This window comes from Mustela lutreola, chromosome 6, assembly GCF_030435805.1.
Source record: "Mustela lutreola isolate mMusLut2 chromosome 6, mMusLut2.pri, whole genome shotgun sequence".
Taxonomy (NCBI): Eukaryota; Metazoa; Chordata; class Mammalia; order Carnivora; family Mustelidae; genus Mustela; species Mustela lutreola.
In genome coordinates this window covers 122354715-122371056 of record NC_081295.1, presented here as the reverse complement: position 1 = coordinate 122371056, position 16342 = coordinate 122354715, and the positions used below count along the sequence as shown (strand labels likewise).

At 41.6% G+C, this 16342-nt stretch overlaps 1 pseudogene; it reads left to right on the top strand.

Moving 5' to 3' along the window:
• The window catches only part of LOC131834692 (CREB-regulated transcription coactivator 2-like), a 45667-nt pseudogene that overhangs the window by 26763 nt on the left and 2562 nt on the right, over positions 1-16342 (top strand).

Sequence of the window (16342 nt, the reverse complement as noted above, 5' to 3'; positions counted from 1 at the left end):
CTCTCTCTCTGCCTGCCTCTCTGTCTACTTGTGATCTCTGTCTGTCAAATAAACAAAGTCTTAAAAAATATTTTTTATTATGTTATGTTAGTCATCATACAGTACATCATTAGTTTAGTGTTCTGTGATTCATTATTTGCATGTAACACCCAGTGCTCATCACAATACATTCCCTCCTTAATATCTATCTCCAGGCTACTCCATTCTCCCACCCCCATCCTTCTGAAATCCTCAGATGGTTTCTTGGAGTCCATAGTCTCTCATAGTTTGTCTCCCTCTCTTATTCCCCCAACTCTTCAGTTTTCCCTTCTTTCTCCTAAAGTCTTCCATGGTATTCCTCATGTTGCACATATGAGTGAAACCATGTGATTGTTGTCTGTTTGACTTATTTCACTTAGCATAATCCCCTCCAGTTCCATCCAGGTCAATGCAAATGGTGGGTATTCATCCTTTCTGATGGCCGAATAATATTTCATTGTATATATGAACCACATCTGCTTTATATATTCATCTGCTGAAGGACATCTTGGCTCCTTCCACAGTTTGGCTATATTTTTCTTGAATTAAAAAAAAAAGAATTTAGGGGCCCCTGGGTGACTCAGTTTCTTTTTTTTTTTTTAAAGATTTTATTTTATTTATTTGACAGAAATCACAAGTAGATGGAGAGGCAGGCAGAAAGAGAGAGGGAAGCAGGCTCCCTGCTGAGCAGAGAGCCCGATGCGGGACTCGATCCCAGGACCCTGAGATCATGACCTGAGCTGAAGGCAGCGGCTTAACCCACTGAGCCACCCAGGCACCTGGTGACTCAGTTTCTTAAGCAGCTACCTTTGGCTCAGGTCATGACCCCAGGTTCCTTAGATTGAACCCTGCATTGGACTCCCTGCTCAATGGGGACATGGCTTTTCCCACTCCTCCCTGCTCTTGCTGTCTCTCACTATCTCTGTCTCTCTCTCAAATAAATACAATCTTTAAAAAAAATTGTATTTATCTAGTTATTTATTTAGAGCCATTGGAGTGGGTGGAGTGTTGAAAATCTCAAGCAGATTCTATGCTGAATCTGGAGGCTGATAGGGGGGCTGAATCCAACCACTCTGAGATTATGACCTGAGCCCAAATCAGGAGCCAGATGCTCAACTGACTGTTGCAGGTGCAATTGTTTAAAGTATGTGTTTTAAAGTACGCCTTGTATACTTGTATTTTGATCTCCCCCATCCTTTTCAATAAAACCTAATTTTTAAGATGGATATGTGGTTAAGGATTGAGAAAACATAATTTGAGTGGAATCTGGGCATAAATTCTTCTTTTCAGGTTGTTACACAGCCTCTCAGTGGTGTTAAGCTTTATGGCTTGGCTTTTATGGGAAGTCTGTAGGGTGATGCCCGTGTGTGTGTGTGTGTGTGTGTGTGTGTGTGTGTGTGTAATAAATGCATCAGGGAATGTTTCCAAAACATATTTCCCTGTAACCCTTGCATCAGTGTATTTCAGAAGACTAGATACAGACTCCAGTGTATTCAGACTTCTCAAAGCCTTAACAAGAAACATGTGGTTCTTTTGTAGATTGGTGGAAGGAGAAGTTCCTGCCTTGTGACTTACTTTGAGTTCTTTCTGGGTCCTCCTACTGCTGCTCCAGGGTGGCTTACCTCTCCTCAGCTTGCTGTGGTGACACAGATGTAGGCCCCATCAGTGGTGGCGGGTGCAGATGGGGTGGTGAAAGTCACGTAGGTGGGTTGGTGGTTGTGGATGATTTCAGATGCTAAAGAGATACCCTTCAGTGTTGGAGTCCAGTCTTGTCCTCCCAGATCAGTCTTTAGTTCCTTCTCCAGGTTGGTGGGGTGTGTGCTTGAGTCACAAGATTCTAATCTCACGAGGCTTAACCCTACCCAAATGCATCTAGGTGTCTGGTGGTGGAGGTGGTTGATGTGTGCTTTATTATAGGGCAATGGGAGACCTCAAATGATTGGAAATTGTCTCTGCAGTGTCTGTCACTCTGGATCTGGGGTCTGCAGATCCAAACCTTGCCGTTTCTGATGAAAAGTCTTGTTTGACCTGGAAGTATACAACTAAGGACCCAGAAAACAGTGTAGCATCTTAGTTCAGGAGGGTATTAATCAGGGCGCTGTTATTGGGTGGTGGAGATGAGGAATGGAGAAGTGAGTGGGCTCTGGGGGTCTGTAGGAGAGATGTGGAGAGGAAGGGCTGGTACAAGGAATCCCCAGAAAAGGGGTTCTGGGTTGTGGGGATGTATGAACATAAACTCTATTCCCTGCCTGATAATTCAGGACTCCTTGTGCCAATTCCCCACAGGGTAGGGGTTTTCCTGGACCTGAAGGAAGGGGATGTCTCATTCTACAACATGACTGATGGTTCCCACCTTTTCTCCTTCCCACTAGCCTCTGGGACTCTGTTTCTATACTTCAGGTTGAGTTCAGGAGATGTATCCCTGCCCATCTGTTCTGGGGTGGGTGGGCCTGTGCAGACACCTGTACCCCTTAACAACCCTCTTTGTTCTTCAGAGTAGCCTGTGAGCCTCTCAGGGCAGGGCTTCAGTTCAGGCTGTGGTGTTGATGGTGCTCTCCCAGGGGCCAAATCCCCATTCCTCCCCTGGGGCCATGAAGCTATGTCCCCATAGGGTCCCAACAGGGTTCTAGATTACTCACGGTGGCTCTTACCAGAGCTGCAGAATCCCTGAGGTTAATGGCTCTAAAGTTAGTCCTGGAAGACCTGGTGTCTTGCCCTTCTCTTCTGGGTATAGACTGCTGGGGTGTGGTTATGAGAATAGGCAATTCATGCCTATGCTCAGGTATTAGAAGATAAATGTTGACTGTTTGAGCATATATGGGATAGACTGAATTTTGCTACTGAAAGTCGTGTTTCTTTGGATCATGAACATTATTTCATGGAATCTTTACATTGTTTTGATATTAAATGAGATGAGGTCTGAATTACTCTGAAGAATTAAATGGTGTTTATTTTATGCAGTTTGTGTTGTGCAGATAAACCCAGAGGCTATGAGTGAGTCACCAGCTTTATTTTAGGAAATGTGGAGTCTGACTAGAAATGTTCTCTGTCTCAACATTTCTGAATAAATGTATGGTTGGTGGACTTTAAGAAGAGTTGAGTGTAATATTCTCTTGTATATCTTTCTTATTCTGGAATGGACGAGACCTACTTACCTTTTTTTTTTTTAAGAGAGCATGAGTCAGGGAGGAGCAGAGGGAGAAGAAGGAGCAGAGGGAGAAGCAGGTCCCCCACTGAGCAGGAAACCCAATGTGGGGCTCGATCCCAGGACCGGGGATCATGACCTGAGCCAAACGCAGATGCCCAACCAACTGAGCCACTCAGGCACCCCAAGACCTACTTATCTTAATGAACCTTAATAAATATCTGTTATTTCTGAAATACTAGTGCTGCATTAATTCAGGGAAGGGAAGATGAGAATTTGGGTTCCCTTGTGAGTCAACAGCAGTTGGAGAGAACAGAACTGCTGCCAGAATAAAGATGTGAATGAAGAAGAGCGTTTTCAGACCCCAGATGAATTGAAGAAAGCTTTGACCATGAGCACAGTTCCAGGATCTATGTACTGCTTCTCAGTACTTCTAGTCCAATTTCAAAGGTGGATGGAACCCACAGGAAATGCAAGGAAGCCAGACTCTTGAGGACTCAGACCTTCAGGAATGAATGTGTGTCTACTTCCAAGGTACAGAACTCTGACCTGCTGTGTTTCTGGGAGAGATGAGAATACACAGAATCGGAAGTGGAAGAAGGAAGTCACAGATCTCAGTTCCTGCCTGTAACCAAAAGTAGGACAAGGACTGTGGTAGTTTTGTATATTTTTTGTTTCTGGTCATGTCATTTGTATTAATTATGTATTTTCTTTCTTCCTTCTTCTTACAAGTGTGATTTTATGCAAGTTGTCCATGGTAATATTTCAAATATAATCTCTAGGTAACAGAATAATCAAATGATTGTGTCTGGACTGAAGAAACTAAATATAACTGATTAATTCAATGCTTGGGACTGCCTGTCTTTTCCATTTTGGGGAAAGAGTGAGAAGTTTTTCACTTGTAAGTGTAGCCATGTAGATAGGTGAAAGGTGGAATTGTTGTGTTGTCACATAGAAGCTCCAATATGGGGAGTCAAGATGGCGGAGAAGTAGCAGGCTGAGACTACTTCAGCTAGCAGGAGATCAGCTAGATAGCTTATCGAAAGATTGCAAACACCTACAAATCCATCGGCAGATCGAGGAGAAGAAGAACAGCAATTCAAAAACAGAAAAACAACCACTTTCTGAAAGGTACTGGCGGAGAAGTGAATCCAAAGCGATGGGAAGATAGACCCTGGGGGGAGGGGCCGGCTCCCGGCAAATGGCAGAGCAACGGAGCACAAAACCAGGACTTTTAAGTCTGTTCTGGTGAGGGACATCGCTCCAGAGGCTAAACCGGGGCAAAGCCCACAAGGGGTCAGCGTGGCCTCAGGTCCCGCAGGGTCACAGAAGGATCGGGTTGTCTGAGTGTCGCAGACCTTGCAGGTATTGGAAAGGGAAAGCCGGCTACAGAGACAGAGCCGAGAGTAAGCTCACAGCTCGGGGTTGGGAGTTACTGGTCGCTGTTCTCTGAGGGCGCACTGAGGAGTGGGGCCCCGGGATCTCTGCTCCTCCGGGCCAGAGACCAGGAGGCCGCCATTAGTATTCCCGTCCTCCAGAACTCTACGGAAAGCGCTCAGGGAACAAAAGCTCCTGAAAGCAAAGCCAGGCAGATTACTCAGCCTGGGCTCCGGTAAGGGCGGTGCAATTCTGCCTGGGGCAAAGACACTTGAGAATCACTACAACAGGCCCCTCCCCCAGAAGATCAACAAGAAATCCAGCCAAGACCAAGTTCACCTACTAAGGAGTGCGGTTTCAATACCAAGGAGAGCAGCAGAATTCTAGAGGAGGAGAAAGCAAAGCACGGAACTAATGGCTTTCTCCCTCTGATTTTTTAGGCTTGGAGTTAATTTAAATTTTTTCTCTTTCATTTTTTCCCTTCTTCTGCTAATTTTTTTAAACTTTTACCCTTTTCGTTTTTAAAGTTTTTTAACTAGTTTATCTAATATATATATATTTTTTCTTTTTTATACTTTACTTAATTCGTTTTTTTTTAATTCTTTTCTTTTATTTTTCTATTTTCTTTCTTTTTGAATCTCTTTTTATCCCCTTTCTCCCCTCACACGATTTGGGATCTTTTCTGATTTGGTTAAAGCATATTTTCCTGGGGTTTTTGCCACCCTTTTAGTATTTTACTTGTTCCCTCATATACTCTTATGTGGACAAAATGACAAGGTGGAAAAAAACACCACAAAAAAAATAATAAGAGGCAGTACCAAAGGCTAGGGACCTAATCAATACAGACATTGGTATTATGTCAGATCTAGAGTTCAGAATGGCAATTCTCAAGGTTCTAGCCGGGCTTGAAAAAGGCATGGAAGATATTAGAGAAACCCTCTCGGGAGATATAAAAGCCCTTTATGCAGAAATAAAAGAACTAAAATCTAACCAAGTTGAAATCAAAAAAGCTATTAATGAGGTGCAATCAAAAATGGAGGCTCTCACTGCTAGGATAAATGAGGCAAAAGAAAGAAGTAGTGATATAGAAGACCAAATGACAGAGAATAAAGAAGCTGAGCAAAAGAGGGACAAACAGCTACTGGACCACGAGGGGAGAATTCGAGAGATAAGTGAGACCATAAGATGAAACAACATTAGAATAATGGGGATTCCAGAAGAAGAAGAAAGAGAGAGGAGAGCAGAAGGTATATTGGAGAAAATTATTGGGGAGAATTTCCCCAACATAGCAAAGGGAATGAGAATCAAAATTCAGAAGGTTCAGAGAACGCCTCTCAAAATCAATAAGAATAGGCCCACACCCCATCACCTAATAGTAAAATTTACAAGTCTCAGTGACAAAGAGAAAATCCTGAAAGCAGCCTGGGAAAAGAAGTCTGTAACATACAAAGGTAAAAATATTAGATTGGCAGCAGACTTCTCCACAGAGACCTGGCAGGCCAGAAAGAGCTGGCATGATATTTTCAGAGCATTAAACGAGAAAAACATGCAGCCAAGAATACTATTTCCAGCTAGGCTATCATTGAAAATAGAAGGAGAGATTAAAAGCTTCCAGGACAAACAAAAATTGAAAGAATTTGCAAACACCAAACCAGCTCTACAGGAAATATTGAAAGGGGTCCTCTAAGCAAAGAGAGAGCCTACAAGTGGTAGATCAGAAAGGAACAGAGACCATATACAGTAACAGTCACCTTACAGGCAATACAATGGCACTGAATTCATATCTCTCAATAGTTACCCTGAATGTGAATGGGCTAAATGCCCCAATCAAAAGACACAGGTATCAGAATGGATAAAAAAACAAAACCCATCGATATGTTGCCTACAAGAAACTCATCTGAAGCCCGAAGCCACCTCCAGATTTAAAGTGAGGGGGTGGAAAACAATTTACCATGCTAATGGAACATCAGAAGAAAGCAGGAGTGGCAATCCTTATATCACATCAATTAGATTTTAAGACAAAGGCTATAATAAGAGATGAAGTAGGACACTATATCATACTCAAAGGGTCTGTCCAACTAGAAGATTTAACAATTTTAAATATCTATGCTCCCAACTTGGGAGAAGCCAACTATATAAACCAATTAAAACAAAATCAAAGAAACACGTCAACAATAGTACAATAATAGTAGGGGACTTTAACACTCGCCTCACTGAAATGGACAAATCATCCAAGCAAAAGATCAACAAGGAAATAAAGGCCTTAAAGGACACACCGGACCAGATGGACATCACAGATATATTCAGAACATTTCATCCCAAAGCAACAGAATACACAGTCTTCTCTCGTGCACATGGAACATTCTCCAGAATAGATCACATCCTCGGTCCTAAATCAGGACTCAACAGGTATCAAAATTCGGATCATTCCCTGCATATTTTCAGACCACAATGCTCTGAAGCTGAAGTCAACCACAAGAGGCAGTTTGAAAAGAACCCAAATACATGGAGACTAAACAGCATCCTTCTAAAGAATGAATGGGTCAACCTGGAAATTAAAGAAGAATTGAAAAAAATCATGGAAACAAATGATAATGAAAATACAACGGTTCAAAAACTGTGGGACACAACAAAGGCAGTCCTGAGAGGAAAATATATAGTGGTACAAGCCTTTCCCACGAAACAAGAAAGGTCTCAGGTACACAACCTAACCCTACACCTAAAGGAGCTGGATAAAGAACAACAAAGAAACCCTAGGCCCAGCAGGAGAAGAGAAATCATAACGATCAGAGCAGAAATCAATAAAATAGAAACCAAAAACAATAGAACAAATCAACGAAAATAGAACCTGGTTCTTTGAAAGAATTAATAAAATTGATAAACCCCTGGCCAGACTTATCAAGAAGAAAAGAGAAAGGACCCAAATAAATAAAATCATGAATGAAAGAGGAGAGATCACAACTAACACCAAAGAAATACAAACTATTATAAGAACATATAATGAGCAACTCTATGCCAACAAATTTGACAATCTGGAAGAAATGGTTGCATTCCTAGAGACATATAAACTACCACAACAGAACCAGGAAGAAATAGAAAGCCTGAACAGACCCATAACCAGTAAGGAGATTGAAACAGTCATCAAAAATCTCCAAATAGACAAAAGCCCAGGGCCAGACGGCTTCCCGGGGGAATTCTACCAAACATTTCAAGAAGAACTAATTCCTATTCTCCTGAAACTGTTCCAAAAAATAGAAATGGAAGGAAAACTTCCAAACTCATTTTATGAGGCCAGCATTACCTTGATCCCAAAGCCAGACAAGGATCCCATCAAAAGAGAGCTGTAGATCAATATCCTTGATGAACACAGATGCGAAAATGCTCACCAAAATACTAGCCAATAGGATTCAACAGTACATTAAAAGGATTATTCATCACGACCAAGTGGGATTTATTCCAGGGCTGCAAGGTTGGTTCAACATCCACAAATCAGTCAATGTGATACAACACATCAGTAATAGAAAGAACAAGAACCATATGATACTCTCAATAGATGCTTTTTCAGCCTTTGACAAAGTACAGCATCCCTTCCTGATCAAAACTCTTCAAAGTGTAGGGATAGAGGGCACATACCTCAATATCATCAAAGCCATCTATGAAAAACCCACTGCAAATATCATTCTCAATGGAGAAAAGCTTTGAAAAAGCTTTTCTGCTAAGGTCAGGATCACGGCAGGGATGTCCATTATCACCACTGCTATTCAACATAGTACTAGAAGTCCTAGCCTCAGCAATCAGACAACAAAAGGAAATTAAAGGCATCCAAATCGGCAAAGAAGAAGACAAATTATCACTCTTCGCAGATGATATGATACTATATGTGGAAAACCCAAAAGACTCCACTCCAAAACTGCTAGAACCTGTACAGGAATTCAGTAAATTGTCAGGATATAAAATCAATGCACAGAAAACAGTTGCATTTCTTTACACGAACAAGACAGAAGAAAGAGAAATTAAGGAGTCAATCCCATTTACAATTGCACCCCAAACCATAAGATACCTAGGAATAAACCTAACCAAAGAGGCACAGAATCTATACTCAGAAAACTATAAAGTACTCATGAAAGAAATTGAGGAAGACACAAAGAAATGGATTTCAAGTTCTATTACAAAGCTGTCATCATCAAGACAGCATGGTACTGGCACAAAAACAGACACATAGATCAATGGAACAGAGTAGAGAGCCCAGAAATAGACCCTCAACTCTATGGTCAACTAATCTTCGACAAAGCAGGAAAGAATATCCAATGGAGAAAAGACAGCCTCTTCAATAAATGGTATTGGGAGAGTTGGACAGCCACATGCAGAAAAATGAAATTGGACCATTTCCTTACACCACACACAAAAATAGACTCAAAATGGATGAAGGACCTTAATGTGAGAAAGGAATCCATCAAAATCCTTGAGGAGAACACAGGCAGCAACCTCTTCTACCTCAGCCGCAGCAACATCTTCCTAAGAACATCGGCAAAGGCAAGGGAAGCAAGGGAAAAAATGAATTATTGGGATTTCATCAAGATCAAAAGCTTTTGCACAGCAAAGGAAACAGCTGACAAAATCAAAAGACAACTGACAGAATGGTAGAAGATATTTGCAAACGACATATCAGATAAAGGACTAGTGTCCAGAATCTATAAAGAACTTAGCAAACTCAACACCTAAAGAACAAATAATGCAATCAAGAAATGGGCAGAGGACATGAACAGACATTTCTGCAAGGAAGACATCCAGATGGCCAACAGACACATGAAAAAGTGCTCCATATCATTCAGCATCAGGGAAATACAAATCAAAACCACAATGAGATATCACCTCACACCAGTCAGAATGGCTAAAATCAACAAGTCAGGAAATGATAGATGCCGGCGAGGATGCGGAGAAAGGGGAACCATCCTACACTGTTGGTGGGAATGCAAGCTGGTGCAACCACGCTGGAAAACAGTATGGAGGTTCCTCAAAATGTTGAAAATAGAGCTACCCTATGACCCAGCAATTGCACTACTGGGTATTTACCGTAAAGATACGAATGTAGTGATCCAAAGGGGCATGTGCACTGGAATGTTTATAGCAGCAATGTCCACAATAGCCAAACTATGGAAAGAACCTAGATGTCCATCAACAGATGAATGGATAAAGAAGATGTGGTATATATATACAACGGAATACTTTGCAGCCATCAAAAGAAATGAAATCTTGCCATTTGCGACAACATGGATGGAATTAGAACGTATCATGCTTAGCGAAATAAGTCAAGCAGAGAAAGACAACTATCATATGATCTCCCTGATATGAGGAAGTGGTGATGCAACATGGTGGCTTAAGTGGGTAGGAGAAGAATCAATGAAACAAGATGGGATTGGGAAGGAGACAAACCATAAGTGACTCTTAATCTCACAAAACAAACTGAGGGTTGCTGGGGGGAGGGCGGTCTGGAGAGAGGGGTGGGGTTATGGACATTGGGGAGGGTATGTGCTTTGGTGAGTGTTGTGAAGTGTGTAAACCTGGCGATTCACGGACCTGTACCCCTGGGGATAAAAATATATGCTTATAAAAAATAAATAATTTAAAAAAAAATAAAATAAAACTGGAAATGTAAATCAAAAAAAAAAAAAAAAAGCTCCAATATGAGTAAAATGGTGTATGGGGAAGCTGAGGATTTAAAGGTGTGAAATCTGCCCATTATCTGTTCTTTGCCTTTTGATTCAAATCTACCCTGTATGTGCCCTACTTGCTGATACTGGATGTCATAAATGTTTCATTTTTGATATGTGGCACACTTGGCACAGCCTTTGTCAGTTAGTGCACTGCTGGGTTTGGCTAGCAAACCCTGAGATGGCAAATGAAAAAAATTTCTCCAGACACCTTCCTAGGAGAAAGGAGAGGCCTGGGGACCAGACACTTTAGTGGCAAAAGGCCTCATGCCAAGCTTTGACTCCACTTTCACTGGGGTCACATCAATACACCAAGCACAATCACAAAGCAAGGAGGACAGTGTAACCTTAAGGGTCAGGACAATAATATATGGGTCAGTGGGTGATAAGGTCAAGGAGGCTAGGAGTTCATGAATTACGTGAGCACCACTTGTGCCTGTTTCTCCTCGAAATTTAAACATTTATTTCCTACATGAGAACCTTGAGTCGAAGTAAGAATCTGACTGCTTTCACCCAAGAATCTTCAAAGGAGGCCTGCGTTCTGGGCATTCCTTCTTTGTTTTTCAGTTGGTTTCATCCATGGAGGCATATACAAGTCAGATTTTGGCTGTGTCAGCACTGTGAATTCGTAGCGGGCACCAGAGGGAATACAGCAAGACATAGCTGGGGAAAAAGCTTTCTTCTTTTGCTGTGTTTTTAAAGAGATTTTATTAATTTACTTCTCAGAGATAGAGAGAGAGTGAGCAAGCATAAGCAGGGGGAGTGGCAGGCAGAGGAAAAGCAGGCTCCCCACTGAGCAAGGAGCCCCATGTGGGATTTGCTCCCAGGACTCTGGGATCATGACCTGAGCCAAAGTCAGATGCTTAACCCACTGAGCCACTCAGATGTCCCACTGTCAGTGTTTTCACCCATTGATCTTACAGTGTTACTGCCAGTGGCCTGGAGGAGACCTAGTTTCTCTCGCCTTTAAGTAAAAGGGTATGGCATTGTAGCAGGCTACAATTGTACATTGTAGCAGTTCTAGAAGGCTGCCTCCCAGGGAATCTTGCCAGTACTCTAGTGAGAGTTTTCCTGCCCAGTAGCCTTGGTCTGTGGCATGTTGGTGAACTTCTTTCCCTACCTGAGGACCCCAGTTCCACCTTCTCCAATAAACAGAGTATCAGACTTATTCTCTCAAATGTCTTCTGTTTTTAGAGGTAGCGTCTACTTCCTGTATCTCCTACTTCTGGTTTCCTTAGAGCTTTCTTTTACTTCTTTAAAACCTTTGTTTAATAATTCTTTATATCCATGTTAAAATGAGTGATATGGTTTCTCCCTTCTGACCGGACACTGAGTGATACAAACATCTAAACTGAACTCTATGTTCTCATAGTATATGGGAAACAGTAATGGAGGAATGTTCAAATTTATTAAAAAAAAAATAAAGCCATAAATATACTCGTTGGTATCTGTGCATATATTTTAAATACTTTACATGATAATACATTATATGACATGTTCATCTCCTCTTTCCGTATGGCTTGTGCCTTTATGACAGTGGATTACTTTTAGATGGGCGATGGGTATATTTGCATTGAAATGGAGAGGAAAGGAAGGTATGGATGGGATATGATTATCCACACAAAAAAAGAGGTATCCTTTGAAACAAATACACCAGCTGCCCATGTAATTCCAGAAAGAATGGTTAAAACCATCATTCTTGGGAGGAGTGAGATCAGCATCATGGCAGAATGAGTCCTTCCATTTGTCTCCCCCTTTCTGTTTACAACTAGTAGGATTCCAAAACCCAACAAAGGTTCCTCTGCACAGCACATGAGACACCAAAGAGATCCATCCATGTTTACATTTGAAGGAGTGTGGATTGTGCCTCACGGAGACCAGAGCCCAGGCAGCTTGGTGAGGTCTGTTACCTTGGCTTCTACAGTGGTGGTAATGCTCACCAGTGACTCCTGTGGTGGAGAAGGTGGGGCTGGAAAGGGGTGAGTGAAAGTCTATTTGGCCCTGTGGGCTGTGGCTGGAGGACCCCCTAGTTATGAAGCCACAGAGCAGTGTCCTCTGAGGTAAGGTATCTGTGACCTGGAGGGAACAGTGGGGGGAAGGAAAAGGCAAGGGAGAGAGGCAGACAAGAAGCAACACTTTATGCACTGTCTGACCTGAGAGTTCAACAAGAGAACTCCCAGGTCTGAGGGATTCCTGAACTTGAGGATCCTCCGCCTGGAGTGTGGGACACACCCAAAGCCCAAGGGCTTAATACATACTGGCCCCTCCAGTGTGCCAGCCTCCTACTTTTTTTTTTTTTCTTTAAGCCTGGTCTATACAGACACCAGGGCTACTCTGGAAAGAGCAACCAAAAACTTGTGCTCCTTCTCTTCGATATCAGCCACAGCAACTTCTTTCAAGATATGTCTCCAAAGGCAAAGGAAACAAAAGCGAAGATGAACTTTTGGGACTACATCAAAATCAAAAGCTTCTGCACAGCAAAGGAAACAGTCAAGAAAACAAAGAGGCAACCCACGGAATGGGAGAAGATATTTGCAAATGACAGTACAGACAAAAGGTTGATATCCAGGATCTATAATGAACTCCTCAAACTGAACACACACAAAACAGACAATCATATCAGAAAATGGGCAGAAGATATGGACAGACACTTCTCTAATAAAGACATACAAATGGCTATCAGACACATGAAAAAAATGTTCATCATCACTAGCCATCAGGGAGATTCAAATTAAAACCACATTGAGATACCACCTTACACCAGTTAGAATGGCCAAAATTAGGAAGATAGGAAACAACATGTGTTGGAGGGGATGTGGAGAAAGGGGAACCCTCTTCCACTGTTGGTGGGAATGCAAGTTGGTGCAGCCTCTTTGGAGAACAGTGTGGAGATTCCTCAAGAAATTAAACATAGAACTTCCCTATGACCCTGCCATTGCACTCTTGGGTATTTATCCCAAACATACAGATTAGTGAAAAGAAGGGCCATCTGTACCCTAATGTTTATAGCAGCAATGGCCAAGGTCGCCAAACTGTGGAAAAAACCAAGATGCCCTTCAACGGATGAATGGATAAGGAAGATGTGGTCCACATACCCTATGGAGTATTATGCCTCCACCAGAAAGGACGAATACCCTACTTTTGTAGCAACATGGACGGGACTGGAAGAGATTATGCTGAGTGAAATAAGTCAAGCAGAGAGAGTCAATTATCATATGGTTTCACTTATTTGTGGAGCATAACAAATAGCATGGAGGACATGGGGAGATAGAGAGAAGGGAGTTGAGGGAAATTGGAAGGGGAGGTGAACCACGAGAGACTATGGACTCTGAAAAACAATCTGAGGGTTTTGAAGGGGCAGTGGGTGGGAGGTTGGGGTACCAGGTGTTGGGTATTACAGAGGGCACGGATTGCATGGAGCACTGGGTGTCTTGAAAAAATAATGAATACTGCTTTGCTGAAAATAAATTAAAAAAAAAAGATAAAGAAAAGCAAGCTTAGAAAATGTAGAAATAAGGCACCTGGGTGGCTCAGTGGGTTAGGCCACTGCCTTCGGCTCGGGTCATGATCTCAGGGTCCTGGGATTGAGTCCCGCCTCGGGCTCTCTGCTCAGCGGGGAGCCTATTTCCTCCTCTCTCTCTCTCTCTCTCTCTGCCTGCCTCTCTGCCTACTTGTGATCTCTCTGTCAAATATATAAATAAAGTCTTAAAAAAAAAAAAAAAAAGAAAATGTAGAAATCCTGGAGGAGCTACCAGTCTCCATTAGAAGAGCCAGTTAAGAATAGTGGGTATACCAAAAGGAGAAGAGAAGGAGAAGAGGGACAGAGTTGTTATCACAAAAGTGTTGTCTGAGAACTTCCCAATCCTGGGGAAAGAAGTGGACATAGAAGTCTGTGAAGTTAATAGATAACCTTCCTATCTCAATACAAAAATACCATCTCCAAGACACTTTCCAATGACACTGTCAAATGTCAATGATAAAGAAGGAAACTTGAAAGGGTAGAAGAAAGTAACCTAAAACTGAGTCCCCATAAGAGAGAACACCAGCAGATTTCTCAGCAGAAACTCTGCAGTCCAGGAGAGAGTGGAATGACATACTCATAGCATTGAAAAATAAATATTGTCAGTCAAGAAATCTGTATCCAGGATTTATCTTTCAGACATGAAGGAGAAATAAAGACTTCCCCAGACAAAGAACACTTGAGGGAATTCCCCACCACTAGTCCTGCCTCCAAGACATATTGAACAGAACTTTAATACTGTAATGAAGAGAGGAAGGTAAATTAATACTGTAATGAACAGATGAGATGAGACTCTGAGTTAGCTGGCAGACAGAGTCAGAAACTGTAACCTTATTTTAGAATAGGGCACTAAACACTTTATGATAATGGCAATGGTTAACATTATTAAAAATAACTAGAGCTACTACAGTTGGTAACAAACCCATACCAAAAAAAGAGTTTGCGACAGCAAAAATGCAAAAGGGGAGGAGAAAAATGAGAATAGCCATGTAGGCATATGAAGAAAAGTTGCCAACAGCAGGAAAAGCACCATTTAATCTATGAGACAGTTTATACAAACCTCATGATAAGACAAAACAATATCTAGAGCAGAGAGAACATTGAAAAAGGGCAAACTGAGGGAATCATCATGGAAAACCAGCAACTGACAAAAGTAGACAGAAACACAAAGAAGAAGAAATAATAAAGATACAAAACAACCAGAAAAGAAAAGATAAAATGACAATAGCATCAATAATCACTTAAACGTAAATGGATGACTTTACCAATCAAATGACAGAGAGTGCCTTGATAAATTAAAAACATAGGCCCAAGTTTGTGACGCTTTCAGAAGGCTCATTTTAGCTGTAAGGACAAATGTAGGTTTATAGTGTAGGAATGGATGTGGATAACCCAAGCAAATAGTACCAAAAAGAAAGCAGGTGCAACCGTATGTACATTCAGACAAGATAGACTTCAAGCCAGAAAGAAGATATAACAATTGTAAATACATGTGCCCTCAACACCTGAGCACTGAAATACATTAAACAAATACAGATCATAAGGGAGAAATAGACAATGATCCAGTAATAAGGACCCCAGTATTCCATGGTCCACAATGGATGGATCATCTAGATACAGAATTGGCAAGGAAACAGAATGTAACCACACTTCAAAAAAAAAATGACAGACATTTACAGAACATTCTGTTCACCTGCAGAGGAATGCATATTCTTCTCATGTGTACCTTGAATGTTCTCTAGGATAGATCCCTGATGGAACACAGAAATCTTAACAAAATTAAGAAGATTGAAATCATATCAGCCAACTTCTTTGACTACATTGGTATGAAAGTAAAAATGAACAAGAGGAAACTGAGTAGACCTAAAAATATGTGGGAAAGAGGTGACAACATTTTAAACAACTGAGGCCAGACACCTGAGGCCAGATTCTTGGACTAGTCTTGAAAGCATATGCAGAACTACATTGTATTAGTTGCAATATTACCTTAGCTGCATGTCACGTTTTATTCCCTACTAAGGATGTTTTTGCATGTCTTAACCTCATGCATGATCAGTCATTTACTTTGCTTTTTACCCCCTACTCCCAGTTTACCCACTGATTATAGAAACCTAATGGGGAGTGGAAAGAAACATTTGTCTCAAAATTATCTGACATACCTGATCTTTCCATGTCCCTAATGGGGTGCCTTATTTTCCAGAAGAATATACAGCTCCAGATTCTTTCAAGGCCCACTCTCTCAAGGTTTCCAGGAACACCTCATTGCCCTCCTTCACCTACCTACATTCACCTCCTTCCCCAAACAAGTAGTGGCTGTCCATTTTCCACCAGAGGGCAATGCAGCTTCGGGAATGATAGCCAGCCTTCTCACTAGGCTTTTCTTGTGATAAGGAAGCTTGCTTTGCCTCAAAACCCATGTCTCAGACATTGGCTTACTGGGCACTGGGTGCTCAACTAGTCTGAGTTTGGTAACACAATCAATAGGTCAAAGAGGAAATCAAAAGGGAAATAAAATAATGGTCTCAAAACAAGTGAAAATGAAAATACATTATATCAAATTTTGTGGGTTGC